Below are 23,910 nucleotides of genomic sequence, written 5' to 3' on the forward strand. Positions count from 1 at the left end.
AAAGTTTAGAGAATGACACAAATATTATATTTTCACATGATCTGCTGGCCTCTGGTTTTTATGTGTGTTTGTCAGATGTTTTTATCGCATACAGAAATATAATTGCAATCATATTATGAGTAGCAAAAGGTTATATTGACAGTTAGAATGAGTTAATGCAGCAAGTCAATATTTGCAGTGTTGACCCTTCTTCTTCAGGACCTCAGCAATTCTCCCTGGCATGCTCTCAATCAAATTCTGGATCAAATCCTGACTGATAGCAGTCCAGTCTTGCAAAATCAATGCTTTTATTTTGTCTGAATTTGAAGGTTTTTGTTTGTCCACCCGTCTCTTGATGATTGACCACAAGTTCTCAATGGGATTAAGATCTGGGGAGTATCCAGGCCATGGTCCCAAAATCTCTATGTTTTGTTCCCTGAGCCATTTAGTTATCACCTTTGCTTTATGGCAAAGTGCTCCATCATGTTGAAAAAGGCATTGTTGATTGCCAAACTGCTCTTGGATGGTTGGGAGAAGTTGCTCTTGGAGGACATTCTGGCACCATTCTTTATTCATGGCTGTGTTTTTAGGCAAGACAGAGAGCCCATTCCCTTGGCTGAGAAGCAACCCCACACATGAATGGCTTCAGGATGCTTGACAGTTGGCATGAGTCAAGACTGGTGGTAGCGCTCACCTGGTCTTCTCCGAATAAGCCGTTTTCCAGATGTCCCAAACAATCGAAAAGGGGATTCATCAGAGAAAATGACTTTACCCCGGTCCTCAGCAGTCCACTCCCTGTACCTCTTGCAGAATATCAGTATGTCCATGATGTTTTTTCTGGAGAGAAGTGGCTTCTTTGCTGCCCTCCTTGAGACCAGTCCTTGCTCCAAGAGTCTCCGCCTCACAGTGCGTGCAGATGCACTCACACCTGCCTACTGCCATTCCTGAGCAAGCTCTGCACTGCTGGTAGCCCGATCCCGCAGCTGAAACACTTTTAAGAGATGGTCCTGGCCATTTTTGTGCAGTGCAATGATGACTGCACGTGTTTCTTTAGAGATAACCATGGTTAACAGAAGAGAAACAATGATGCCTAGCACCAGCCTCCTTTTAAAGTGTCCAGTGGTGTCATTCTTACTTAATCATGAATCCAAAGGGAGTTTGTAGCTATATTCCGCGCTGCCGCTTTAGACAAATTCCAGGAGAATGCTGTATGATTGCAGTGGTTTTATTCTACGCGTTTCAGGGGTCTCATGCCCCCTTCATCAGGAAATACCACAAATACATACAGGTATCACAGACATAAATAGGTTTGTAAGGATGCTGGATTTCAAAAAAATGAGCGCCAACAAGTCAGATGATGCAGTGTCAAAGTTCAATGACACCACATGGTTAACAGTTAACCTAAGATATATTACAAAAGAATACGTATTTTAAAAGATTTTTTGATTAATTTTCGTTTACAAAACAGATAATAAAGTCAAATTTACGATTTAAACAAAAAAAAAAAAAAAAAAAAGGGGAAGGGGGGAGTTTATTCCTGTTTAGAGGTGGATACCTTACAAGTGGACTATCGTATGGAAACAGCAAACCGCTTTTTTTTCATTGAAAGCATTGCAATCTTAATACAAAAAGGGGAAAAAAGTAAAAACATAATTTTAATTCATTACCAATAAAAAATATATAATTTTAGTTAAATTCTAAAAAATTAAATATAAATTATTTTTTAGTATAGAGGAAATGGGTTAAAAAATAATAAAGGATGCTAAAAGCAGCAACACACGAGAAGCTGCACAGCAGTCAGCGCTGCTCAGAATGAGAACGCAAACAGCATGGATTCATTACTTCACTAATACAAAGATCATGGGCAAATTTTAGATATAACATGAAGCACATAAAAAAGGGGGTTAATATCAGATGCAGCAACACACAGGACGCTGTGCAGGAGCCAACTACTGCTCAAAGAAAAAACGCAGGATAAAGCGGCAGAGTGAATGGGTGGCTTCATTAATAGATAAGATCGCAGGCAGCTTTAGTGTTCACCCCCTGACACATAAGTCTTTTTACTGTGAAGGAGTGGCAGTAACATTCTTGCACTGTTCACTAATCTCTATGACTAGGCAATATATGCATGGGAGCTGAGTTAAAGGAGAAATAAGATACTATTATCAGCCGGGGTCATTCTTTCATGTCAGACTAGTAGAATTAGTAGCGCTTACCCGGGCTTAATTAAAAAAAAAAAAAAAAAACTCTTCAAAAAATTCTTCAAAATGCAACTAACAGAGATAATGTTTAAGACAGAGGTATGAAAGTGATTGCTCCCAAGGGCAAAAGGAGCTAAACCTGATAGGAGGCTATACAGGATTTTCATATATATAACACTCTTTTAGAGCTAAAGCACAAGCAATATTTAAGCAAATACATAAATTTTTTTTTTTTTTTTTTTTTCTCATTAGACCAAGGAGGCACAGTATTGTAAAATTAATTATAAATATAAAATTGCAATTAGGTATTGCATTAAGTGCAAACAAATCTATAAAAAAAATATATTAAAAACCACAAGGCGGGGACTGCATAACTAGGTTGACATTATAAACAAGGGAAACTGACACAAATAGTGCAAATAAAATTTTAAATTTAAATAGAACAAAGAGAAATTATCGCAAAAGAACTCAGAAGCCATCTATACACATGAGGGTTTTTTTTTGTTTTTTTTTTTTTTCCCTTTAAGGTTGCAGAGCATGTGAATATAGATATAAACAAAAATTCCACTGTCTAGGTAAAAACCTCAGTTATTTCATTTAGACCCTGTGGTTTCAGACTCCCTAATTTGTAGATCCAATAGGCTTCCTTTCTATTTAGTTTCGTAGATCTGTTCGGTGCACATTTAGGTATATGATCGATAGGGCTAATTTTTAATAGTTTCGAATTCTTATTATGTACCAAGGCGTAATGTCTGGACAGCCCATGAGTAAGCAGGCCTTTTTTAATATTATGCCGATGGGAGTTCAGTCTGAGGTGTAGGGGTTGTGTGGTCCTCCCCACATATTGCTTACCACAGGGACATTCAATGACATAAATGACAAAGTCAGAGTTACAATTTAGAACAAAAGGGATCATAAATTTCTCTTTGGTAGAAAATGAAATTATATAATCAGCTTTATGATTTATATTAGAACAGCATAAGCAGTTCCTCGTGCCACATTTAAAGATTCCTTTAGTTGAATTCAGGGTGTAACCGTTAATGGGGCTAGCATGAGCTCTCAGGCGGCTAGGGGCTATTAGATCCTTGATTGTGGGGGCTCTACGGAATGTAACCCCGGGATTCCTAGGAAGGATATTGTTCAGAATGGGATCGTTCAGTAATATATGCCAATTCTTATGAAAAATTCTACGGATTTCATTATGTTCAATGGAGAATTGCGTTATAAAATTCATTGAAAAGTTCTTATCAGTAATTACTTGCTCTTTAGGCTCCAGCAATGCTCTCTGATTTACTTTGATAGAGTTTTTAAAGGCATTCTTAATTAAATGTGAAGGGTATTTTTGGGCAAAAAATCTTTTCTTTAAAATATTGGACTGATCTTTAAAGTCAGTATCCAATGAGCAGTTTTTTCTAATCCGGTGAAATTGATTGTTAGGAATGTTATTCAACCATTTATTGTAGTGCCCACTATTAAAATGAATGTAGCCATTGGTGTCTACTTTTTTAAAAAATGTTTTGCTACATATTCTGTCTTCTTTAATAAAAAGGTTAATATCTAAAAAATTAATTAAAAGACTGCTGTAAAAGAAAGATCCCAGTCATTACAATTTATTGTCTGAATAAAAGTTTCAACATTGTTAGTGGAGTTGTCCCAGATAAAAAATAAATCATCAATGAATCTTTTATAAAAAATAATATTTTTGCTCCAATTTTCATTCAAAATAAAGGAATTTTCAAAAATCCCCATGAAAAGGTTAGCGAAAGTAGGTGCTACCTTCGAGCCCATTGCGGTCCCCTTAACTTGTTGATAAAATATTTTTTCAAAGGTAAAAAAATTATTTTTCAATATAAAATCAATACCTTTTAAAATAAAATCCTTTTGAGCCAAAGAAAGTCTAATGTCAGATTTTAAAAAATGATGAAAACAATTCACACCTACATCATGTGGAATATTAGAATAAAGTGCAGTCACATCCATAGTAATGAAAACATATTGTGGTTTCCAAGTGATTTCTTAAAAAAGTAGACACCAATGGCTACATTCATTTTAATAGTGGGCACTACAATAAATGGTTGAATAACATTCCTAACAATCAATTTCACCGGATTAGAAAAAACTGCTCATTGGATACTGACTTTAAAGATCAGTCCAATATTTTAAAGAAAAGATTTTTTGCCCAAAAATACCCTTCACATTTAATTAAGAATGCCTTTAAAAACTCTATCAAAGTAAATCAGAGAGCATTGCTGGAGCCTAAAGAGCAAGTAATTACTGATAAGAACTTTTCAATGAATTTTATAACGCAATTCTCCATTGAACATAATGAAATCCGTAGAATTTTTCATAAGAATTGGCATATATTACTGAACGATCCCATTCTGAACAATATCCTTCCTAGGAATCCCGGGGTTACATTCCGTAGAGCCCCCACAATCAAGGATCTAATAGCCCCTAGCCGCCTGAGAGCTCATGCTAGCCCCATTAACGGTTACACCCTGAATTCAACTAAAGGAATCTTTAAATGTGGCACGAGGAACTGCTTATGCTGTTCTAATATAAATCATAAAGCTGATTATATAATTTCATTTTCTACCAAAGAGAAATTTATGATCCCTTTTGTTCTAAATTGTAACTCTGACTTTGTCATTTATGTCATTGAATGTCCCTGTGGTAAGCAATATGTGGGGAGGACCACACAACCCTTACACCTCAGACTGAACTCCCATCGGCATAATATTAAAAAAGGCCTGCTTACTCATGGGCTGTCCAGACATTACGCCTTGGTACATAATAAGAATTCGAAACTATTAAAAATTAGCCCTATCGATCATATACCTAAATGTGCACCGAACAGATCTACGAAACTAAATAGAAAGGAAGCCTATTGGATCTACAAATTAGGGAGTCTGAAACCACAGGGTCTAAATGAAATAACTGAGGTTTTTACCTAGACAGTGGAATTTTTGTTTATATCTATATTCACATGCTCTGCAACCTTAAAGGGAAAAAAAAAAAAAAAAAAAAAAAAAAAACCCTCATGTGTATAGATGGCTTCTGAGTTCTTTTGCGATAATTTCTCTTTGTTCTATTTAAATTTAAAATTTTATTTGCACTATTTGTGTCAGTTTCCCTTGTTTATAATGTCAACCTAGTTATGCAGTCCCCGCCTTGTGGTTTTTAATATATTTTTTTTATAGATTTGTTTGCACTTAATGCAATACCTAATTGCAATTTTATATTTATAATTAATTTTACAATACTGTGCCTCCTTGGTCTAATGAGAAAAAAAAAAAAAAAAAAAATATTTATGTATTTGCTTAAATATTGCTTGTGCTTTAGCTCTAAAAGAGTGTTATATATATGAAAATCCTGTATAGCCTCCTATCAGGTTTAGCTCCTTTTGCCCTTGGGAGCAATCACTTTCATACCTCTGTCTTAAACATTATCTCTGTTAGTTGCATTTTGAAGAATTTTTTGAAGAGTTTTTTTTTTTTTTTTTTAATTAAGCCCGGGTAAGCGCTACTAATTCTACTAGTCTGACATGAAAGAATGACCCCGGCTGATAATAGTATCTTATTTCTCCTTTAACTCAGCTCCCATGCATATATTGCCTAGTCATAGAGATTAGTGAACAGTGCAAGAATGTTACTGCCACTCCTTCACAGTAAAAAGACTTATGTGTCAGGGGGTGAACACTAAAGCTGCCTGCGATCTTATCTATTAATGAAGCCACCCATTCACTCTGCCGCTTTATCCTGCGTTTTTTCTTTGAGCAGTAGTTGGCTCCTGCACAGCGTCCTGTGTGTTGCTGCATCTGATATTAACCCCCTTTTTTATGTGCTTCATGTTATATCTAAAATTTGCCCATGATCTTTGTATTAGTGAAGTAATGAATCCATGCTGTTTGCGTTCTCATTCTGAGCAGCGCTGACTGCTGTGCAGCTTCTCGTGTGTTGCTGCTTTTAGCATCCTTTATTATTTTTTAACCCATTTCCTCTATACTAAAAAATAATTTATATTTAATTTTTTAGAATTTAACTAAAATTATATATTTTTTATTGGTAATGAATTAAAATTATGTTTTTACTTTTTTCCCCTTTTTGTATTAAGATTGCAATGCTTTCAATGAAAAAAAAGCGGTTTGCTGTTTCCATACGATAGTCCACTTGTAAGGTATCCACCTCTAAACAGGAATAAACTCCCCCCTTCCCCTTTTTTTTTTTTTTTTTTTTTGTTTAAATCGTAAATTTGACTTTATTATCTGTTTTGTAAACGAAAATTAATCAAAAAATCTTTTAAAATACGTATTCTTTTGTAATATATCTTAGGTTAACTGTTAACCATGTGGTGTCATTGAACTTTGACACTGCATCATCTGACTTGTTGGCGCTCATTTTTTTGAAATCCAGCATCCTTACAAACCTATTTATGTCTGTGATACCTGTATGTATTTGTGGTATTTCCTGATGAAGGGGGCATGAGACCCCTGAAACGCGTAGAATAAAACCACTGCAATCATACAGCATTCTCCTGGAATTTGTCTAAAGCGGCAGCGCGGAATATAGCTACAAACTCCCTTTGGATTCATCATTTCTTTGGTCACTGAAGACCTGTGGATCTGCAGCAGCCGCTACCTACACGCTCTTATCTCATCCTAACCAGGTGAGCATATTTCATGATATACTGTCTTTTGTAACGTGGATAAGACCCTATTGCGCTTTTTTGTCTCCCCCTTTTTTTGCAATTCTTACTTAATCATGACAGATTGATCTCCAGCCCTGTCCTCATCAATACCCACACCTGTGTTAATGGAGCAATCACTGAAACGATGTTAGCTGGTCCTTTTAAGGCAGGGCTGCAATGATGTTGAAATGTGTTTTGGGGGATAAAGTTAATTTTCTAGGCAAATATTGACTTTGCAAGTAATTGCTATTAAGCTGATCACTCTTTATAACATTCTGGAGTATATGCAAATTGCCATTAGAAAAAATGAAGAGGTAGACTTTGTAAAAATTAATATTTGTGTCATTCTCTAAACTTTTGGCCATGACTGTATATCCATTATTCCATAGAAATGGCCACTTTGTGAGTGTATACCTGGAGGGAAGCAAATCGTTTATGTTGTCTGTCAAGAATATCAATCCACCCAAGCAAATGGGAGACTTTAGTTGCTCTCTCTTTTTTACATACTGGATCCTTGTTTTATTAGTATCCCTCTGAGGACACATTTGACTGCTTCCCATTGAAATGGTAAGGCAGTTTCATCATTGTGAGGATCTGAAGTTGTGGTTCTAATAATCCACCTGTCTCCCTGTTATTCCCCAGCCTTCCCCCTATGCCAGGCCCTTCACTGGCTTCCTATCGTCCAGAGGCTCCAGTTCAAAACCCTAACCATGACATACAAAGCCATCCACAACCTGTCTCCCCCATACATTTGTAACATGGTCTCCCAGTACCTACCCACACACAACCTTCAATCCACTCAAGATCTCCTCTTCTTCCCCCAACGGCATAAAAAACTTCTCCCGTGCTTCCCCCATACTCTGGAACTCTCTGCCGCAACACATCAGACAATCACCAACAATGGAAACCTTCAAAAAGAACCTGAAGACCCACCTGTTCCGACAAGCCTACAGCCTGCAATGATCCTCAGTCTACTTAACCACCGCACGACCTGCTCTACCGTCTCCTAGTGTATCCTCACCCATCCCTGTAGACTGTGAGCCCTCGCGGGCAGGGTCCTCTCTCCTTCTGTACTTGTGTGTCCCTTCTCTTGCACGTTTATTGTACTTGTCTATATTTCCCCTTTTCACATGTAAAGCGCCATGGAATAAATGGCGCTATCTAAATGTAAAATAATGATAATAATAATCACCTATGCAGGTTAACGATGCTACTGTTTTTATTCCTTACGTCCATGGTTTTACAACAAACACAGATACATAGCCAAAATACATTAACTCCAGTGTTATGAATAGGTCACTGAGGAGGATGGCAGGAATAGGCTAGGCCACCAGGAAACCAGAAAGGTTGGTAACTTAGCGGATTGCAGACCCCTAATCCTAACAACACAACTAGCAGTAGCCGTGGGGCGTACCTACGATGCCTGACGTCGTCAGTGGCAGACTTCTGTCAACCCAGCCAGTTCCACTACCCCCAGTAACCACCAGAGGGCGCCCCGACTCAGAAGTCAGATCAAAAGAATTCACAACACTCCAGTCCACAGGATCAACTACCCTCCCATAGTAGTCTCACTGCCCCATCATTGTCTCCCAACTTTTGTTTGCCCCAAAATTTTGTATCTCCCGCCAGTATATTCTGTAATCACAGTACAGTCTCCTCCAGACACGAAATAACACAACTGATGTCCATGTTTCCGGGAGCAATAGATCTTAAGAAAATTTGTGAAATCCAGAAGACAGATCCATCAATTATAGCAGGAATATCCAGCCCAGGTGGCAACCGATCACCAAAACTCCATAGGTCATCCATCCATGGCTCCAGGACTCCAGCCTAAATCCTCTCCCCTCGTCACTCCAACAACTGCATGACTATACAAGTGGCTTCATTTCCTCCCACCCACTTAAACATTTGCTTTTAGCTCAAAGAATTTAGAATATTCCATAAGCCCAACACCTGGGACTGCATGCGAGACCTCCTTTATTGACGGCTCCCGTGGGCCTACAGTCCCCATACACATGGTAAGGCTATGGGCTGGAAGAACAATGAAATGATTGAGCTCCTTGATTATAAATTGGGTTTGGCTTATGTGTGCATAAGATCCAGCCTGTACGCCTTCCTCTGCTTACTGTCGCTGAATGGAAACATTGATTCCCGAGGCTGAACTGATGATCAAGCAAATCTCTAATAAAACACAAAAATATTGACACAATCTGCATCCCTTAGAGCAGTAGACGCTGCTCTACGTCCATTAGTTTAATAGTCTTTAGTAAGTGGCCAGCTCCTCACAATCATGCTCATATTTTTTAAAGTGGCTACAGTCTCACGAAAGGCTGAGACAGAGTGAGTCTTAAAGGGAATCAGTCACCCCATTTTTGCTGTATGAGTTGCAGCCACCTCCATCAGGGGCTTATCTACAGCTTTCTGTAATGCTGTAGATAAGCCCCCGATGTAACCTGAAAGATAAGAAAAACAAGTTAGATTATACTCACCAGGAGGCGGGTGTGGTTTGTGTCGCGGTCCGGTCTGGCGCCTCCCATCTTCATACGATGACGTCCTTCTTACTTCTGCCGCGGCTCCTGCGCAGGTGTATTTTATCTGCCCTGTTGAGGGCAGAGTAAAGTACTGCAGTGCGCAGGCGCCAGACCTCTCTGACCTTTCCTGGCGCCTGCACACTGCAGTACTTTACTCTTCCCTCAATAGCACAGGTAAAGTACACCTGCGTAGGAGCCGCGGCAGAAGTAAGGAGGACGTCATCGTATGAAGATGGGAGGTGCCGGACCGGACTGTGACACCCATCAGATCGGACCCCTGGGTGAGTATAATCTAACTTGTTTTTCTTATCTTTCAGGTTACATCGGGGGCTTATCTACAGCATTACAGAATGCTGTAGATAAGCCCCTGATGTCAATGCCAGCAGCTCATACAGCAAAAATGGGGTGACAGATTCCCTTTAACGCAGATTATCATTTAAGTTCCAACAACTGAAGCCTTGTGTGGAGTTAGGTATAGTCAGATTACAGTATACAGGAGCATGATCTGAACATATAGCAGTTAAGCACGTGATGGCTAATTAAGAGAAGGGCTATACGGCTACGTGTATTGTATAAAAGAGAATAATACATATAATCCTTCATGTCTGGATGTAGCATCCTCCATACATAGACCAGTGGGAGAGATCGGAGCATGTTTAGTAAAGCTTTTGCTTATGTTTTAGATTGGTGACTCCGGCCCATGGACGCGTCTAAAGAAGTGTCCTACACAAAATTACAGTCACTTCCAATGATGATAAGGCCCCCCACAAAATGTTTTAGTTTGTTAATATTTACAGCATGTCTTAGGGTCCCGTTACACTTAGCGACACACCAGCGATGCCGACGATATGACCTGGTCAGGATCGCTGGTGTCGCTATATGATTGCTGGTGTGCTGTCAAATAGGCAGACTCACCAGCGGTCAAGACCAGCAATGACGCAGGTAACAAGCGCGCGCATCGCTTAGTTACCCCGTTTACCTTGGATACCAGCTCCCAGCATCTGCTAACAGCGCTGGGAGCTCGCTGATCGATGGTCCCCCGCTGCCACAGCGATGCGTGCTGGCCAGCAGGAGACCAATGATCAAAAAATGCCCAGGACATTAGAGCATGATCAGCGATACCCAGCGAGGGGGCGGTCACTGATACGTGTCACACACAGCGAGATTGCTGCTGCGTCACAAAACTTGTAACTCAGCAGGGATCTCGCTAAGTGTGACAGGGGCTTTAGTTTGGTCACAATTAGGAAGTTTGTCAAAGTCAAAATTTGGGAGTAGATGGAGATGTTATCAGACACACACCTCCCCTCCGTGTCAGACAGTGGTTCTAACATAGTCTGCGGCAGTGATTTGTGTCGGCCCATACTCAGCACCGTAGACCTCGAAACAGCATTTGTACTGTGGTTCCAAGATGAATAATATCTGTTAGTAACTGAGGTGTATGATTGCCCTTAAAGTGGGTCTCCTGAAGAGAGAGAAAATGTACGTCTGATAAAACACTTCAGCTCTTTTCTCTGGAACATTAAGTCCTCTGACATTCAATGAGAATGGATCACCTCCAGGTCAGGTGTGGGGATCACTCGGTACCAGGCCGATGTCTTAAAGGGATGTGTCATGGTGGTGGTGACCCGGTCCATGACCCTGGGTGTCCATGTAAAATAGGTTGAATGAAGCGGAATAAAGTTTATAGGTAGATAATTCGTGACGATACCTGTGGTACTCGGCAATGAAGGTGTTAAGCCGACGCTGCAGTGCAGATCCTCTGGGACAGATGGCATAATGCAGCAAAAACGGAATAGCTCTCCACAGGTAGAGCTGTAGTTCCAGGGCAGTAGTTGTAGGTGTTGAGGTAGATGGTGTAGTGTTAGGCACAGAAATGTAGCAGAGCTGAAGGGGTTGCAGGAAGGATTCAAAGAACACGACAGTGCAGTTTCTAGTACCTTTTACTTTGCTTCGTAGGTACAGTCCAGGATCCGGATTACAAATGGTACAGGAGTTAGTCGGCCTGGAAGCAACTTGGGAATCTCTCTATGCAGATGGGTTGCGTAGTCTCCTTTCTAGCGCTAATCTGAACTACTTGTAGTTCAGAATTACACTCAAGTTCCTTCTTCTTGCTCACACTTAGAACTCCACTTGCATAGCAGGCAGCTGTAGCCTTCTCTCTGGCTCACACACGCTGCTGCTGTGACTTCGAGTCTTAGGTGGGAATAGAGCATTTACAGCCTCTTGTTCCTCCGGTTTCTGCTGTGGGACCTTTAGTAGCCACAGTCTTGGACACCAGGGTCCGGTCAAAGCGCTTCAGCTAGGGGTGAGCTTGACTTCACCTCAGTCCCCAGCTCGTCTCCACACGTCTACACTTTTCCCTCTCTCGGCACTAACTTCCTTCCTCCTGACAACAGAGAGCAGCTCCTCAGCAGTTAGTTTCAGAGCTCCCTCTGCTGGCCTGGAGTAGGAACTGTGCTTTGTGCTGGAATTACCTGAGAGACCCTTTCATTGCTTCCAATTATGACATCACACTCCCTATGAGGGAGGTAATGCCACTGTGGCGACCGTACTCCTGGGGGCACCACATTCCCCCTAGTGCAATTCACTACTACCGGACTGAGAAAACATAAGCAAACATATAAACAAATGAACAGTTGTAACTGTTACAAGATTTCAAAAATGAAAATAAAATTACAAAATCCATAGCTCAAAAAATAGTCCTTGTGACGATTAGTCCATGTGTCATTATCCATGGTCCATTCCTGAGCAGTTGGTAACTATATACAAGGATATTCCTGGCCACACCTAGTCCTGTGGCCCAATTGTCCATCAAAAACTAAACTGAGATTGCTCAAAAGATTCTTACAGAATCTCTGTAGGCACATTCTTGAAAAGTTGCATATTTATATTTACCAATTACATAACTTATTTATATACGGAACCTTATGGGTGGTCTACCTTGGGTACTACGGACAGACCTACGTAGCACTGGTGTTGTTGGGGACCTTACTGGAAACCTTATGTTAACTACTACAGGTGTAGTGCGTTCTTTACTGGCTACACTACTGGTGGTTCTGCGTAGCACAGGGATGCTAGATTTCCTAGGACCACCTCTACTCACTGTGGGCATGACAGATTCACCACTGACAGGGCAAGGGTTCTCTTGCTCCACTGCTGGTGTGGCATCTGCTGCCTGTACTTGCTGATTTTCAGGGTGGTCTTGAGTCACTTCTTCTTGCACTACCAGTTGGGGAAAAGTCAAAACTGGCACTAGTATAGCCTGATTCACTCTAGTCCAATTTGCAGGGAATACACCGAGTACAGTGCTGACTTTTTCTCTTCTTCCTCTATGGGCTGAAGGTTATTTTGCTCTTCTATCCTTTCCTTTAGTTGGTCAGGGCAGTTTCAGATGATCCCTCAACAATGCAGATGAGGTTTCTCCTTCATCCTTACTGATAAGGCACGCCTTGGTGTTGTCAAAGTTTGATGGTAGGACGGTGTAAGGTTCAGCCTCCCATTGGTCATCTAATTTGTGCATCCTCCTTTTTAGGACCTGTTCTCCTGGCGACAAGGGAATTGCAGGTGCATGTGGATTGTAGTTCTTTTCCTGCTTTTGTCTTGTCTGAGCTAGACTCTTTTCTATGCACTCTTGCACTTTACGGTATTGCTGATGCCACTCTGTGTCCCAGTCAGCATCTGGTGCTGTCACCTCAGGTGTCAGGACTCCCATATCCAAATCAATAGGCAACTTGCCAGGCCTCACTCATTAAGTAGGCTGGAGTGCAATTGGTGGAATTCACAGGAATGTGATTGTAGAGGTCTACCAGATCTGGCAACTTCTCTGGCCACAGATTCCTCTCTTCCAAAGGCAAGGTCTTCAGTAGATCGATCACCACTTGATTCATCTTTTCACACATGCCATTGGTCTGCGGATGATACGGTGTTGTTCTGATCTTCTTGCAACCGTACAAGTTACAAAATTCCTGGAACGCTTCTGCTTCAAAGGCTGGGCCTTGATCTGTAAGCACTCTCTCAGGGTAACCATGTGGTCGGCAAAAGTGCTGTTTGAATCTTTTGGCTGCTGTCCTGGCTGTTTGATCCTTGACAGGCACGACTACCAGGAAACCTTAAGTAGTGGCCAATGATGGTAAGAGCATAAACATAGCCCGAATGGCTTGGGACCAGCTTCACATGGCCTAGGGCCACCAACTCAAGTGGCTGGTTATTATTGGCTGCAAGGGAGCTCTCTGGTTGTTACGGTCCTTCCTGGGCAGGTTACAACTGTCCACACTCCCGGCACCAATTTTCAATGGCCTTCCTCATACCAGCCCAGTAGAATCTCTCCCGGAGCAAGGCCTCCATCTTCTTCCATCCGAAGTGTCCTGCTCCATTGTGGTATGCTTCCAAGACCCTTGATGCCTCCCTCTTTGGGACTACCACCTGCCAGACCAGCTCATGAGTGCGGGCATTGGTACTCCTCCGACATAGCTTTCCCTCATAGAGGAACAGCCTGCCTCTTTCCTTCCACAACTGCTGGGTTTCTTCAGGAGCATCTAGACCTGGGGGTGAGTCAGCATGTGTCAGTAGCTCCTTTACAAGACAGACTGCAGGGTTGCTATCCTGAGTTTCTGCCCACTCATGATGAGGCAATGGATTTAGGGTGGCCTCTTTTACGACATAGCGTTTGTTCCTCACACCTTGGGCGCGTTGGGCTGCAATTGGCCGGTGAAAGGCAGGTAACTCGATTTCTTCGAGTGCTTCAGGCTCTCCCCCCCCCCCCCCATCTGGCAGATTGGGCATTCTGGACAGCGCATCAGAATTGGTAGTCTTGTGCCCCACTCGGTACTTGATGGTAAACTCGTAGTTAGACAGCCGGGCCATCCATCTCTGCTCCAGTGCACCTAGTATTGCAGTTTCCAAGTGGGTCAGCGGGTTGTTGTCCATGAAGATGGTAAACTTGGCCGCGCTAGGCAGTGCTTGAATTGTTCAGTCACGGCCCAGACTATGTTGAGGAACTCCAGTTTGAAGGAACTGTAGTCGTCAGGGTTCCTTTCAGTGGGACGAAGCTTCCTGCTGGCGGAGATCACTCTTTCTTTGCCATTCTGTACCTATGACAGTACCACTCCCACGTTACTGGCATCAGTATAAAGAACAAATGGTTGATCATAATCTGGGTAGGCCAGAACTTCATCTCCTGTGAGAGCCATTTTCAGTCGAGTGAAGGACTTTTACAGTTCCTCATTCCATTCAAATGTAGGACTCATCTTTATGGCTTTCTTGGGCTGGCCCACTAGAAGATTTTGCATGGGTGTGGCCATCTCAGTGAAGCCTTTGATGAACCTTCGGTAGTAGCCTACCAACCAGAGGAATTGATGTACCTCATGGAGGTTGCTAGGCTTCTGCCAATCCGGGATGTGATTTTGTCAGGATCCGTCGCCACACCTTCTGCGCTCACTATATGACCGAGGTACTGCACCTTGGGCTTCAGGAGGTGGCATTTGGAGGGCTTCACTTTCAGGCCAAAGTTGGACAAGGCTTCAAACACCTCAGCCAGGTGCTCCAAATGGTCTTCATAAGTCTTGGAGAAAATAATGACGTCAAGATACAACAGAACTATATTGAAGTTCTTGTGTCCAAGACAGCAGTCCATTAAACGTTGAAACATCCCTGGGGCTGTGCAGAGCCAAACAGCATGTAGTTAAACTCACAGAGACCCATTGGTGTAGTAAACGTTGTTTTCTCTTTGTCTGCCTCTGCCATGGGAACCTGCCAATACCCACTAGTGAGATTTAAGGTGGAAAAATATTAGTTTTAAGTGCAACTGACTCTTCCATTCTGGGTAATGGGTAGGCATCCTTATGTGTAATGCTGTTAATTTTTCTGTGATCAACACACATTCTCATGGTACCATCTTTCTTTTTCACAAAGACTATTGGGACTGCCCAGGGGCTACAACTATCTCTGATCACCCCAGCTTCCTTCATCTCCCGCAACATACTTTTGGCACATTGATATTGTGTTGGGCGTATAGGCCGGTACCTTTCTTTAATGGGTGGATGATCTCCAGTGGGTATATGGTGTTGGACCCCTTTTGCCTTCCCAAAGTCTAGAGGGTGTTTGCTGAATACCAGCTCATACTCCTCAGCCACTCGGTAAACCCCATTCTTTTGGTGTGAAGATGTGGAGTCAGTTTCCACATGCAGCTGCTGACACTCCTCCAGCTGCTTTACAGAGCCATTGTCCTCCGCCTGGTCGGATGAGACCAAGGGCTCTGCTGCCTGTATTGCGTTGTTACTGACAGTAAACAGCTTAGCAACTGTGGCATACTGAGGTATTATGGCCTCCTCCTTCCCACAATTTAAGATGCATACAGGTACTCTCCCCTTGCGGACATCAACTACCTCTCTGGCTGTCAGGACAGTAGGCCAGCTATCAGAGTACACTGGCTCTACCAGGGCTTGGCAATCTTTTCCTCTGAGGCCTATGGCTGCCCGACACCAAATTAACATTTCACCCCCGGGGGGTATTGCAATGGGGAATGAATCTCTCTGACACTGCCAATTTCTCCACCAGATAGTTCTACCTGCTGTCTTTGCATTAGGACCTTGATCTCCTTCTGCAGGACCCGTTGCTCACTGGAACCAGCAGCCTCAGCTACCTGTTGCATCAAAACAATAACCTCGGCAAGACAATTTTCAATCACATTAGTGCCTAAGGTCATTATTTGGTTACATTCCCGTCGATCAATGTCTACAACTATCAGACCTTGGTTTTTTTTTAACTCTACTTGCCCCACCTTAATGGTGATCTCTTTACATCTCACTTGCAGCAAAGACTGACCATTGCTGGCAACTACTGTCAGCTCATCACTTGGGCCGCAAGTAAGTTCAGAGTCAGCCCAATACCTTTTGTAAAGAATATACGGCATAGTTGTCACCTGAGAGCCAGTGTCCAGCAAAGCGTTCCTGGGAATGCTGTCAATCACCACCAGGAGGACCAGTTGCCCTCCAACTTACTTGGCTCACCAGTTCTTTGGACCTTGTCCTACTCCTGGGGGTTGGCCCTCTGCCCCATGGTGGCAGAATCTTTTCATGAGGCCTGCTTTGCTGCAGTGGTGGCAGAAGGGACGTCCATTCTGGTCATTGCGATCGTTCTCTCCCTCTGAGCGGTGGGATCCTCTTCTTCCGTAGCCAAGGGACATCCTCTGGACTGGAGGACAGCTGGATCTTCTCCTTTGAGGACACTTGCATGGACTGCACAGTTCTGGCAAGTGCAGCCATATTTTTGGTCAGCTCTTGGACCTGAAGACGTAGTTCAGATGGATCACTATCTATAGTCTGTGCATCAGCTTCCACAGGGCTCTGAGGGAAAGATGCTGCCTCTTGGTGGTATGTAACTGCTGGGAGCCTAGGGGGCACTGGACGGCTGACATTTGGTTCATGCAGCACCCGAATAGCCCTGTCTTTAAAGTCTGCAAAGCCCAGATCAGGGTTTTGTAGGGCCATGATACGCAGCTGTGTCCTGTGGGTGCTAGATAGAAGTCCCTCAATAAATTGTTCCTTTAACAGTATCTACATCTTTCACACTGTCTGGGTCAATCTGCTTGATGGCTCGCAGCACCTCCTGCAGGTTAAGAGCATAATCCGGTATACTGTCCTTCGCCCTTTGTTTGCACCCAAAGAACCTCATTTTTATTTCTGCTGCAGTATGTGTGTCAAAGGTGCTCCGCAGCTTAGCCAGAACTTGCTTAACAGTCTCTTTATTAGTGTCCTGCCAAGTCTTTGCTTCTCTTTGCGCTGCACCAGTTAGCTGCCCAATAAGGATGTTTACCTTTTGGCTTTCAGACAGAGGATATACGTCAAACAAACTGCAGTCTCTCTTTAAAATCGCTCAGGGTATGTGACTCGCCTGAGTATTGCGGTAGCCAGGCCGCTCCTGGTATATATGGCATGGATAGCGGCATTATGGGGACCGCTCTAGCGATCGCTTGACCTTGTTGTGCTCTGGAGGCGGCACTGGCCGCTGGATTCTGCGACGCCATTGGAGCCACAGCTGCACTCGCCCCTGCATCTTGTGGCGCTGTGGGGGGTACAGTGGCATCCACCGCTGCATCTTTTCCTGCCTCAGACATTCTCTTCCCCCCACTTACCGTTGGCCAGGCTCCATGTTCTGTTGGCATTCCAGGATGCAGCTCCGCAGGCTGTATGATTGGAGCACGCCGGGACTGCAGGCCTCAGCTTCTAACTTCCCGTCCGCTGATATATTTGCATGCACTTCACTTTTTGCACTCTCTCACAGGCACCGCCCATGACGGCACGCCCCTTCGGCTTCCTGCGTGCGCCGGGGTAATGGTGGCAATTGCACGATCAGTCTATGGTACACAGTACAGTCTCTGGCACACATGACCTGGTGGCACCGGGATTCAAAATCCTGTTCGTGACGCCAAAATGGATCACCCCCAGGGCAGGTGTGGGGATTACTCGGTATGAGGCCGGTGTCTTAAAGGGATGTGTCACGGTGGCGGTGACCCGGTCTGTGGTCCTGGGTGTCCATGTAAAATAGATGGAATGAAGCTGAATAAAGTTTATAGGCAGACAATTCGTGACGCCACCTGTGGCACTCGGTAATGAAGGTGTTAAGCCGACGCTGCGGTGCAGATCCTCTGGGACAGATGGTATAATGCAGCAAAGACCCCTTAAAATTTTTCACTCTTTGTTGCCATTTGGTAAATTCAAAAAAGTTCATTTTTTTCTCATTAATGTGCACTCTCGACTGAAAAAAAAACAGAAATGTAGAGATGTTTGTGTTTGCGTGGTCTGATGGAAGATGCTCCACCCTGGGACATTGCAGGAGGCGACCCTCACTCACGTTCCACCTCATCTTCTAACCCTGCTCCCTATAATAACTACAACCTGTGGAGATGGGAGACGGGTTTTCCTTGACGCCCCAGGAGGTTCCGGGAAAACATTCTTCATTAATCTGCTGCTCGCAGAAATTCTCTCCATCAATAACATTGCTCCAGCCGCTGCATCGTCTGGGATCATAGAATTGTAGAGTTGGAAGGGACCTCCTGGGCCATCTGGTCCAACCCCCTGCTCAAAGCAGGATTCGCTAAATCATCCCAGTCAGATGTCTGTCCAGCCTCTGTTTGAAGACTTCCATTGAAGGAGAACTCACCACTTCTCGTGGCAGCCTGTTCCACTCATTGATCACTCTGTCAAAAAGTTTTTTCTAATATCTAATCTGTCTCCTCCCATTCAGTTTCATCCCATTGCTACTAGTCTTTCCTTGTGGCCGCTCTCTAAGATGGAGGCCGCACGGTTCATTCAGCACCAGGATCACCCCTGAATCCAGCGCTCTTGGAATCTTCCGCCTGTAATATCACTAAGATCTTTCCCAGATCTGGAAGGATCCAATCGCTTAATGGGGGGAATTGTTCTACTGTTTGCAATGTTCCCTGTTATTAAAGGAGCAACTCCAGCAGAAAAGCTGAATACAGCACAGCAGAGTCCTGCACACACTGAGGGCCCTGATCATGTGACTCCTGACTCCTCCCCTCCTGTGACCTCATCCCAGGTCCTGTGCGCACAGAGCAGCCATATATGTGGAGTGCGGCTCTGCGGGTGGAGGTCGGTGCTGGAGGCTCCATTATTCTCTATGTGTAGTGCGGCTCTGCGGGTGGAGGTCGGTGCTGGAGGCTCCATTATTCTCTATGTGGAGTGCGGCTCTGCGGGTGGAGGTCGGTGCTGGAGGCTCCATTATTCTCTATGTGGAGTGCGGCTCTGCGGGTGGAGGTCGGTGCTGGAGGCTCCATTATTCTCTATGTAGAGTGCGGCTCTGCGGGTGGAGGTCGGTGCTGGAGGCTCCATTATTCTCTATGTGGAGTGCGGCTCTGCGGGTGGAGGTCGGTGCTGGAGGCTCCATTATTCTCTATGTGGAGTGCGGCTCTGCGGGTGGAGGTCGGTGCTGGAGGCTCCATTATTCTCTATGTGGAGTGCGGCTCTGCGGGTGGAGGTCGGTGCCGGAGGCTCCATTATTCTCTATGTGGAGTGCGGCTCTGCGGGTGGAGGTCGGTGCTGGAGGCTCCATTATTCTCTATGTGGAGTGTGGCTCTGTGGGTGGAGGTCGGTGCTGGAGGCCCCATTATTCTCTATGTGGAGTGCAACTCTGCGGGTGGAGGTAGGCGCTGAAGATTACTGGGTGCGGGGGACATTAACTCCTTCAGCACTGAGACTCTTTTGGGGTCTCTGTGTGGTGTGAACAGTGACGTAACAGCAGAGGTGTAGCGAGGGTTTTGGTTCGGGGGTGATGCTTCTGAGTGGCCCCTAACCAGGTGACCTTGATCACAACTGGGTGACGCACCGTAATAGTGGATGTAGGAGAACCTCTAAGATGACCGCGCTGTTACTGAAAATAATCTCTATGAAAAGACCAATATTGATGTTGCCGCCATATGGTCAGTGGTAGATACCAGTCCTATGGAGCATATAAGAGGTCACAGCACAGTTACCGATAATGACTTACCACTGACGTTCTTTCTGATGGAGTCGTTCACTTTTCCCGTTTCATCCATTTGGCCCAGACCGATATGATAACTTCTTCCAGCCAGGACTCGTCTGCAGAGAATACAGCACAGACACATTTCACTTCTCATATTCCAGCCCCGTCACCATCTATTCCCAACCTGCACAACCTCCTCATCCTGCTGATACCCCAATACTGAGCCGCTGCTGCCGTATGTGTCCCTATTACTGCACCTGATACCCCAATACTGAGTCACTGCTGCCGTATGTGTCCCAATTACTGCACCTGCTGTGTGACCTCTAAATTCTTAAGCAACCCTCTAGAATATAGTAATGCCGGGTGCAAGTGCCCTAGAAATCAGTGCCCATATTTTGACCCCTAGAAAGTAATAGTGCCCTGTGTGCCCTATTGACAATCACAGTAACCTGAGTTCCCCTATAACAGTAAGTGCTCACTTTACATTTTATAATGTCCCGAGTCTTCCCCCGTACAGCTCCACTATACACAATATAATGCTCTCTCATGCACCCCCATAGGTAGACTGTATAGCATAATGCACCCCATAGGGAGCCTCTATAGTATAATGTATCCCTTAAAGGGAACCTGTCACCAGTTTTAGCCAATATACAGTAAGTTATGGCCATCACCTTTTGGAGCTGATATACAGAATTCTATAATGCTGTATATCGGCCCCCAACCCGACCTGTAAGCAGGGCTGTGGAGTCGGTAAGCCAAACCTGCGACTCCGACTCCTCAATTTCCCTTACACCGACTCAGACTCCAACTCCGACTCCCACACATATTGCTTATATTTAAATGAAAAATTTATTGCAGTACAATGTGAACCTCAGACATTTAATCATTTTTATGATCCAATAATCAAGATATTTAGATAGAACAGAATATATATTGGTGTACTACCCGGTTTTCATTCTTTTTGGTACAGATACGATATGGATAGACAGATATGGATAAATGGATAGATAGAGCAGATTTCTAATCTGCTTTTGCTATTGAAAACATTATCTATGAGCTAAAAAACCTTTCAGGTGATGCAGTTTTTTAGAAAGATGATCAGCTTTTGCAGCTGAAAAACGTATCCTCAAAAAACACAGGAAAAACGCTGTGTGTGAATGTAGCCTTAGATCAGGAATAGAACAGCCATTTATAGGACATTTCATAACTTTCCCAAACTCCTATGAAAAAATATTCAGCACATCCTGCATTGAATTACTGTACCCAATTTATTATATATTTTAGGAGTCGGAGTCGGTCCATTTTATACCAACTCCGACTCCACCAAAATGAGCACCGACTCCGACTCCACGACTCCGACTCCACAGCCCTGCCTGTAAGAGAAGAAAAAGACCTTTTATTATACTCACTTGCGGGGCGATCCGGTCCCAGGGATGTCACAGGTCAAAGAGCCCCAGCACCTGCGCACTGCAGTACTTTCCTCTACCCTCAACAGGGCAGATAAGTACACCTGCACAGGAGCACGATGCCGGGGAGCCTGTGTGGATGACGCAGTGACATATCATCCACACGAAGCAAGCAGGAGGACGGCGATCATGCGGGTTCTGTTTGGGTCCCGGGGGGGTTAATGCATGCTTGAGAGGTCTGGTTGGGCCCTGCATTAGACCCCCAAGGAGCCCACCAGACCACAAAAGCATGCATTAACCCCCTCTCCGTGAGCCCAGCCAGACACACAAGCGTGCATTAAACCCTCCGCACTTGTGGGATCTGGTGGGCTTCTGGGGTGGGTTAATGCAGGGTCCACCCAGACCCCGCAAACGTGCATTAACCCCCCCGTGGCCCAACTAGACTCCAAAAGCATGCATTAACCCCCCAGAGCCCAACCAAACCACAAAAACGTGCACTTATCCCCCCACAGTGAGGAGCCCACCCAGACCCCACAAGCATGCATTAATCCCGTCGGAAACCCAAACAGAACCCACAAGCGTACATTAACCACCCCTGGGATCCAACCAGAACCCATAAGCATGCATTAATCCCCCGGAGCCCAACCAGACCTCACAAACGTGCATTAACCCTCCCGGGACCCAAACATAACCCGCAAGCATGCATTAACCCCCCCCTCGGGACTACCCGACCCTGCAAGCATGTGCATTAACCCCCCCCGGGACCCAACCAGACACGGCAAACGTGCATTAACCCTCGCGGGACCCAACCAGACACAGCAAGCGTGCATTAACCCTCCTGGGAGCCCAAGCAGACCCCACAAGCATGCATCAGTACCCCCCCGAAGTACAACCAGACACCCCAAGCGTGCATCATTAACCCCCCTCTTCCGGGACTACCAGATACCCCAAGCGTGCATCATTAACCCCCCTCTGCCGGGACTACCAGACTCCCCAAGCGTGCATCATTAACCCCCCTCTGCCGGGACTACCAGACACCCCAAGCGTGCATCATTAACCCCCCTCTGCCGGGACTACCAGACACCCCAAGCGTGCATCATTAACCCCCCTCTGCCGAGACTACCAGACACCCCAAGCGTGCATCATTAACCCCCCTCTCCCGGGACTACCAGACACCCCAAGCGGGCATCATTAACCCCCCTCTCCCGGGACTACCAGACACCCCAAGCGGGCATCATTAACCCCCCTCTCCCGGGACTACCAGACACCCCAAACGGGCATCATTAACCCCCCTCTCCCGGGACTACCAGACACCCCAAGCGTGCATCATTAACCCCCCTCTCCCGGGACTACCAGACACCCCAAGCGTGCATCATTAACCCCCCTCTCCCGGGACTACCAGACACCCCAAGCGTGCATCATTAACCCCCCCTCTCCCGGGACTACCAGACACCCCAAGCGTGCATCATTAACCCCTCCCTCCCGGGACTACCAGACACCACAAGCGTGCATTAACCCCTCTCTCCCGGGACTACCAGACACCACAAGCGTGCATTAATGCCCCCTCTCCCGGGACTACCAGACACCACAAGCATGCATCAGTACCCCCCCGAAGTACAACCAGACACCCCAAGCGTGCATCATTAACCCCCCTCTTCTGGGACTACCAGACACCCCAAGCGTGCATCATTAACCCCCCTCTCCCGGGACTACCCGACACCCCAAGCGTGCATCATTAACCCCCCTCTGCCGGGACTACCAGACACCCCAAGCGTGCATCATTAACCCCCCTCTGCCGGGACTACCAGACACCCCAAGCGTGCATCATTAACCCCCCTCTGCCGGGACTACCAGATACCGCAAGCGTGCATCATTAACCCCCCTCTCCCGGGACTACCAGACACCCCAAGCGTGCATCATTAACCCCCCTCTCCCGGGACTACCAGACACCCCAAGCGTGCATCATTAACCCCCCTCTCCCGGGACTACCAGACACCCCAAGCGTGCATCAATAACCCCCCTCTCCCGGGACTACCAGACACCCCAAGCGTGCATCATTAACCCCCCTCTCCCGGGACTACCAGACACCCCAAGCGTGCATCATTAACCCCCCCTCTCCCGGGACTACCAGACACCCCAAGCGTGCATTAACCCCTCTCTCCCGGGACTACCAGACACCACAAGCGTGCATTAATGCCCCCTCTCCCGGGACTACCAGACACCACAAGCGTGCATTAATGCCCCCTCTCCCGGGACTACCAGACACCACAAGCGTGCACTAGCCCCCCGGGAACCCAGCCAGACCCCGGGAGCGTGCATTAACACCTCCCCCGGAGACCCAACCAGACCCCGCAGAGGTGCATTAACCCCCCAGGACCCAACCAGACCCCACAAGTGTGCATTAACCCCCCCCGACCCAAACAGACACCACAAGCATGCATTAGTATCCCCCCCCGAAGTACAAACAGACCCTACAACCAAGCATTAACCCCCTACCCAGAGACCCCATAAGCATGCAGTACCCCCCCCCCCCCCCCAGACCAAACCAGACCCCACCAGCAAGCATTAATCCCCCCTCACCTCCGGGAGCCCAACAGCTCCCAGATAAGCCCCCAAATATCAGCC

The sequence above is a fragment of the Dendrobates tinctorius genome, unplaced genomic scaffold, assembly GCF_039654945.1.
Source record: "Dendrobates tinctorius isolate UK_male_01 unplaced genomic scaffold, ASM3965494v1 ptg000063l, whole genome shotgun sequence".
Classification (NCBI taxonomy): Eukaryota; Metazoa; Chordata; class Amphibia; order Anura; family Dendrobatidae; genus Dendrobates; species Dendrobates tinctorius.